Here is a 7772-nt window from a genome sequence, read left to right on the forward strand (position 1 = left end):
CATTCAAAGCTTCATCTCAGTATGCCAAGGGTGGAGTGGAAAAGAAATGTCTGGGTTCCCTTGGGGGCAGTGAAGCTCTGGAACCTGAGTTCCTTTATGTCCCTAATTTTGGGCCAGGGATGGAGGTTTGGGGTCTTTTTTTTGCTATCTTCTGCCCCAATTTATCTCCCTTCAAAATCAAGAATTAGATCTTAGGCTCAGGGGCACAGTCTAGTGATTATGCTTCAGCCACATAAACCAAGGCTGGCAAGTTCAAAGCCAGCCCCAGCCAGCTAAGCAACAATGACAATTGCAACAGAAAAATAGCTGGGCGTTGTGCCGGGTGCCTGTAGTCCCAGCTACTTGGGAGGCTGAGGCAAGAGAATTGCCTAAGCCCAAGAGTTTGAGGTTGCTGTGAGCTGTGATATCACAGTACTCTACCAAGGGTGACATAGTGAGACTCTGTCTCAAAAAAAGAATTAGATCTTAGGCCCAAGCAACAAGCCATAGTTACCTGAAGAAGACTAAGAATAGGACCCAGGCACTATTTCCTCTCATCTCCTGCCCCTTCCCTTTAAATCCAAGCAGTGGGAAAAAAGAGACCGCCTAGGTTTCTCCTCCTTCAGTCCCTTTCTACTGCTTACCCACCCAGTCAACTTATTTTTTTTTTCCCAGAACTGTACTTATTTTAATGGATAATTTAAAACAGATACCAGAGCTGTGTGTGCATTCATCACGTTGCCAGGACACCAGGTCCTAGATTTTTGTGGTTCTCAGAAGAGTCTGAATGGGGGAGCAGGGCTAGGGGATGGATAGCCAATATTGGGTCTCTATCTGGTCTCAGCCAGAAAGGGAGTAAAAGGGGTCGAGAAAAGCAAAAACCCCAAAGCCTTGCTTGCTGCAAAGGTCAGCATCACAATTATCTCTACCTTCCTCTCTGGCTAGGTCTGCTTTGCAGCCACTCTGGGGATGGGCCAAGCTCTCTTATAAAACCAGATCACCCAAGTTCCCAGGCTTCTCTGCCCCAGGCTCTGGAGCCTATGTCCTCAGGCCTCACCAAGAACTCCTTTGATTGCCCCTCCCCCCTCCTCTAATCTTGATCGTAGCCCACCAGCCACTTTTCTGTTCTAAGAGATGACAGTGCTTCTGGGCTCCATCCACTTGCATATCCAACCCTAGCACTTCCCACAGCGCCTTCCTGATGGGGATCCAGGGAAATTAAATTATGTTGCTAACACTTACAGCTCCAGGATATTAGGGCTTCTCTTAAACACAAGGGAAGAAGGGTTGGCGAGTCCTCAGCTCTGGAGCTAGGCCTTGGAGTGGACAAAGGGCTGGAGTGGGACTAAGGCAGGAATTTTGGGTATTCAGGGAAGGAACTGGAGAGGGTCTCCCTTCTGTGAGGTTGACTGGACAGTGTGGTGACACCCAGGATATGACTTTTCTCTCTCAGGCATTGTACCCACCCTCAGCTTGCAGACAAAACAAAATGTCTGGGCTGGACACAGTGGTTCATGCCTGTAATCCTAGCATTCTGGGAAACCAAGGCAGGTAGATTGCTTGAGTTCAGGAGTTTGAGATGAGCCTTAGCAAGAGCAAGATCCTGTCTCTAAGAAAACAGAAAAAAATACTAGCCAGGCATTGTGATGCAAACCAGTAGTCCCAGCTACTTGGGAGGCTGAAGCAAGAGGATCGCTTGAACCCAGGAGTTTGAGGTTGCAGTTAGCCTTGATGCCACAGCACACTACCCAGGGTGGCAGAGTGAGACTCGGTCTCAAAAAAAAAAAATTCTTATTCTGCTTCTCCCCATTTTGTTCCCCAAACCAGAAGCAGAGGCAGGATGACTGAGCCAGAAACGTGAAGGATAGGGCTCGTGTTGTTCCAGCTGCCTCAGCCCTCTTCCTGGCATTGAGCACCCCCCTCTGCCCCACCCAGCTGCCTGGCCTGGCTTCCCCTCCAGGCTGGGGAAGCAAAACCACACTTAACTCTTCCTATTTTAGGCCTCTCAATCTTTGAGGAAAAGGTGCTGGAGAAGAGAGCTTTCATCCCAAATTTCACTCTGAGTCTTTCCAAAGCTCAGGATAGGGACCACTACCATCAAAAGGCCTCAATCCTAAATCTGAACTTCAAAGTTGGCTTTTATCCTGAATAGTCAATCCTCGGTCTGGCCCCAAAATGCCATAAGTCTGGTCTCCCTGTGCCCGGGCAATGATCACCAACCCCAGAAGAAACAGGAGAGAGTAGGGGAGGCCAGGTGCAGAGGAGATAGTCTTGCTGGGGATTGGGAAAGTTGTGACTTGGGGGTTCTTGGGGGTGACTAAGAGCAGTGATGGACTCTGAATAGGCTAATGGATCCCAGAAACCTAGGGGCTGGAACATTCATGAGTGAAATCAGAATATAGTGGTTGATTCCAAAGGATGGTTAGGGCACTTGTCTTGAAGACCAATGATCTTGATGTGGGAGTCTCCTCGGTGTTCTATGGCATCTTGGGCCTCCCTCTGTGACTTCTCCTGAAAGTTCTATTAAGGACAGGAGGGACCAAGTCTTGGTCATCTGTGTCCCTAAAACCTGGCCCAGTGTCTGGCATACAGACCCTCAGTGTTTCTCAGGTGAACAAATCCATCTAGCACTGCCACTTTTCAGGTGAGTGGCTCTGAGAAAGCTATTTCATTTCTTTCAGCCTCAGTTTCCTCATCTATAAAATAGGGATGCTGCAATAATTAATTAAGATACATTCATTTGAAGGAAGGCTTCTTGGCGAAGGTACATTTAGGCACTTTACAGAAATGCCTTATATATAGAAAATTCACTCATTCGGGCGGCCCTTATGGCTCAAGAAGTAGGGCACTGGCCCCATATGCTGGAGGTGGCAGGTTCAAATCTAGCCCCAGCCAAAAACTGCAAAAAAAAAAAAAAAAATTGAGTAGAAAATTCACTAATTCAACAAATATTTATTGAACACCTACTATGTGCCAGGAACTGTTCTAGACACGAATGATATAGGAGTGAATAAAACAGACAAAAGTTCCTACTCTCACAGAGCTGACATTACGAAAGGCAAAACTATAGTTTGTTAAATGCTGGTAAGTGCTATGAGAATTAAAATATAAAGCAGTACACTGCTCAAACAGTGAGTAACTTCCACTTTTATGAGCTTTATAGTTGGTATATGTTTTCACATACATTCTCATTTGGTTCACAAAACCACCTTATGGGGTGGAGATTATTTCCCTGCTTTTTAAGGTGAGGCTGACATTCACAAAATTAGACATCAAGTAACAAGCAGAGCTCAGAATTGGGACCAGGTAGCCTGGTCGAAATCCAGGACATGCTTCACTATCTCCTGCCACTTTGGCTGGATATGTAGGAGGTGCTGGTGCTGGGAGGAGGTCTGTGCAGAGATGCGGATGGGAAGAGCTGAATGTGTAGCTGGTCTGCTGAGGGGCAAGGTAGCCACTCGAGATGAGAGAGGAAAATGTGAGGGAGAAACAGGAGGGGAGAAATGGGAGGTGGAGGCAGGGACCTGGCCCTGGGATGGGGTGTGAAAGAGAGGCTTCTAGGGCATGAGGTCAAGGAGGGAAGGGAAGCATCAAGTCTAGCAAGGAAAGAGTCAGAGGCAATGGCCTTGGCAAGAACTAAGCCAAACTAGGTGGGCTGGGCTCAGCAGAAGGATGAAACCAGGAGGGATCCTAGAGGCATCCTAATAACAATTTGCGTAGGGAATATTTATGAAGTGCCAACTATTGCTAGGCACAAGGTATTTGCAGTAACATGTTGAACCTTTACAATAGCTCTACAGGGGTCCTCAAACTGCAGCCCGTGGGCCACATGAAGCGGTGTGATTATTTGTTCCCATTTTATTTTTTTACTTCAAAGTAAGATATGTGCAGTGTGCATAGGATTTGATCATAGTTTTTTTTTTTTTAAACTATAGTCCGGCCCTCCAACGGTCTGAGGGACAGTGAATTTGCCCCATTTAAAAAGTTTGAGGACACCTGCTCTACAAGGTAGATACTATTATTAGCCCTTTTACAGATGAGGAAACCAAAGAGCCCAGGTTAAATTATTCATTTAAGGCAAGGTTTCTCAATCTTAGCACTATTGCCATTTGGGGCAGATAATTGTTGTTGGAGAAAGTTCTATGCACTAGGAAATGGTCTACAGCATTCCTAGCCTCTACTAAACTCCAGTAGCACCACTATCCCTAGTTATAACAGTCAAAAATGTCTTTAGGCACTGACAAATGTCCCTTAGGGGTAAAAAAAATTGCCCCAGTTGAGAAACAATTGTCTAAAGTCATATGGTTAGCAGCAGAAGTGGAATTTTAATACAAGTTGGCCTGACTCTGAAGGCCCCTAGATCTTACCTCAGACTATAATCCCGAACAGGTGGGAGGCAGAGAGAGGTGTCATCAGATGGGATCCTAGGCCACTGGGGAGGCAGTTATGCTGCACCATGGGGTAGAAAGGTGTGACTCTTTGGAAGAGGATATGGGGAGATGAGGATGATTCTGAAATCCTAGGCCATGGTTTGGGAATCTCTTTATAGTGAGTTCTTCAGGGAGGATCCTTGTCTTATTCATCCTGTGATTACAGGGTCTGGTACTACATAGCTGTTGAACTGGTGAGTCATTCATGCACAGGTGATAGTTATAACCTTGACTGCCAAAGACCTTGCCCATTCTTTAAGTGGCTGCCATGTGCCAGGCACCAGGCTAGGGGCTATACGGAGGTGATTCCGTTTAATTTTCAACGCGACCTAATAAGGTAGGTGTTATTATCTGCATTTTATTTTATTTTTTTTTGTAGAGACAGAGTCTCACTTTATCACCCTCAGTAGAGTACTGTGCCATCACAGCTCACAGCAACCTCCAGCTCCTGGGCTTAAGGTGATTCTCCTGCCTCAGCCTCCCGAGTAGTTGGGACTACAGGCACCCGCCACAACGCCTTAAGTGACGCCTGTGGCTCAGTGGGTAGGGCGCCAGGTCCATATACTGAGGGTGGCGGGTTCAAACCCAGCCCCGGCCAAAATGCAACAACAAAAAAATAGCCGGGCATTGTGGCGGGCGCCTGTAATCCCAGCTACTTGGGAGGCTGAGGCAAGAGAATCGCCTAAGCCCAGGAGTTGGAAGTTGCCATGGCACACTACTGAGAGTGATAAAGTAAGACTCTGTCTCTACAAAAAAATAAAATAAAATAAACCTCACCCAATATACTATATGACAGAGGCAGAGCCTCTCTAGTTAGGGTAGTTGGGGTGATCCCTTCCCCATCCCAAGAGGCCTCCAGGGCTCTGAGGAATAAGACCCTCTCTTTATAAATGGGCTTCTGAGGCCAGAGGAAGAAAGATTTGCCCAAGGTCACACAGCCATGCAGGACCAGAACCTCCAAGATAGCACTCTGACCTCATGCCGTGCCACAACAGGAGACAGAGCAGCATTCTGGACAGATTTTAAGAAGCTAGTCCACCTCAAGGGACTGGCATGGCTTTTCCTATGATGTGGGGGAGGGGCTGCTGAGCTTCCTGCTCCAGCCAGGCCAGAAAGGCAGCTGGATAATGAGTAGAGAATCAACCCCTCACACCTGAGCAGGTCTCCCTGGTGACAACCCTTTCACAATCAAGATTACTATCTTAACCTTATATCTCTGAGGTGCACAAGCAAGCACCATTATCCCCATATTACAGATGAGGAGACTGAGTCTGGGAAAGGTTAACTGATTTGCTTAAGGCTACGAAGCTGTAATTGAACAGAAGCAGGCCCAAACCTCTGGGTCTCTACCACCAAGTTAACTATACCCTACCTCTGTTTGGCCCAGACCCCAAGGGGTTCCATCCAAGAGCAAAATCCTAGAGTGTGCCAGGAGCTCTGTTCTCCCCCCAACTGGTCCAGAAGAGCCACCCCATCTGTTTCAGGCTCCCTAGTCTGTCACAGTGCACACCAGACCAGAGCCACGGAGCTCAGGCAGTGAGCAGAAAGAAATTCGGCAGCGACATCTCCTTCCTCTCTGCTCTCCCACCCTCTGTTCCCAAGTTTTGGCTCTTCATCCGCCTCCTATGCGTTGGGGTGGAGGGGGCGGGGCTCCGTACGTGGGCGGGGCCATATGGAAAGCTGACGTCCTCCGCAGAGCCGCCGGGGCGGGTTCTCCCCCCGCGCCCGGGGCGGCCCTGGGGCCCGCAGCAGGTGCTGACGCAGGCGGGTGCGCGTGGGCGGCTGCGGGTTGTGTGTGTGTCTGTGTGCCCAGTTGCTGGGGCCTCCCCGCCTCCTAAATGGGGGTTTCCTTTCCCTGTTGCCAAGGAAACAAACAAGCGCCACAACTCCAGGGCTGCAGAGAAGGTCCCCTCTCCACACCTTTCCAGGAAGTGAGGCAGAAAAGGATTCCTACCGCACTCCCATCCCGGTGTATACCCAGTGTTTGCGGGGCCTGCAACGAGAGTGGCCAGTTGCCCTGATTTTCCAGGGACTGAGGAATTTCCTAGGACTAAGGACTTTCAGTGCTAAAATCAGGACGGTTGGTCATTCTACCCAAAGCGCATACAGTTTTGCGGAGAGGCCCTCTTTACAAATTATAAAAATATCTTTGGCAAATTTTATGGACGTATGACTGTGTGGAAACGTTGGCGGGCCCCTCTCAGGGCCTTTGCAACTGAAAGGCTCTGAAGCGTCCCCTCCTTTAGCTTTGAGGTAAATCTGCCCCTGTCCCCAACCCCTGCAGCCCCCACACGCCCCAGGATCCCTGTGAAGGCTCTCCCCTGCACTCAGGCCTGGCCAGGAGGTCGGGTGGGAACACGAGTTCTCAGCAAGGTTAGTGGTTGATCTATAGAAGACTTTCTGATGGGTGGGGCACTTTATGGGGAAACAGGAGGAGGACTGCAAAGTGAGGCAAGGAGATGTCAGGGTCTCTGCTCTGGTGGGACAGGGAAGGGACTGCGCTTGAGCCAGTGTTTCATCATTCACTGCCTAGAGCTAGAGCTGGGAGGAGTTTCAGGACAGCATGCAGCCCAACCCCCTCATTTCTAGACCCACATTTGTCAGACTCCCCAGGTCTGCTGCCCATTATCCCTAAGCCAACCTACAGGCTGGTCCCAGAGGACCACCCTACTTGATCTCTTGCCCAGTAAGTTCAAAGTTCACAGGACACTTGGAGAGCCCACCTCACTTTGGCCTTGACCCCTGAGGGACTCTCCATCAGTAACAGGTAATAGGGGAACCACTGGAAGAGGAGAGGGTGGTGAGGGCCTGGCAGGAGGGACAGGATGCACAGGCTAAGGCTGGCTTGCTATCAGGCCCTGGCCTGCTCAGGCTGCTCAGGGAGGGGCCAAAGGGGCATCTGTTTCCTCTTGGCCAGGGTATCCTCAGTCCCACCCAAGGAGATGAAAATGGTGCTGGTGTCCTGATGCCGAGCTTCCTGGCTTGGGAATGGAGGATGAGGTCCCCAAAACATTCCCACACACCTTCTCTTCTCTCTCTGCTGAGCTAAGGTTTAGAGGTGGGGGGCATATTTCCTGCGGGAGAGAAGAGGGACGTCCCAGGGCTCAGTGAGCAACAGTGATGTACAAAGAGCAAAGCCAGGCTGGGCTCCCAGTGGGATGTTGGGGCAGAGAAGCAGAGGACCTGTCTGGCATGGGGGTGGGGCCTCACTCAGGTCCCTTAGTGAATAGATGAAAGGGTAGAGGATGGACCAGAGTTGAACACAGAGGGTGAGTGGGAATGAAGAGGAGAAAGAAAGGAGGTTGGGGAGGAGGTCCAATCTTGAGGGAAGGGGTGGGGACTACATCTGGAATCCAGGCCAGG

The sequence above is a fragment of the Nycticebus coucang genome, chromosome 10 (assembly GCF_027406575.1).
Source record: "Nycticebus coucang isolate mNycCou1 chromosome 10, mNycCou1.pri, whole genome shotgun sequence".
Lineage (NCBI taxonomy): Eukaryota > Metazoa > Chordata > Mammalia > Primates > Lorisidae > Nycticebus > Nycticebus coucang.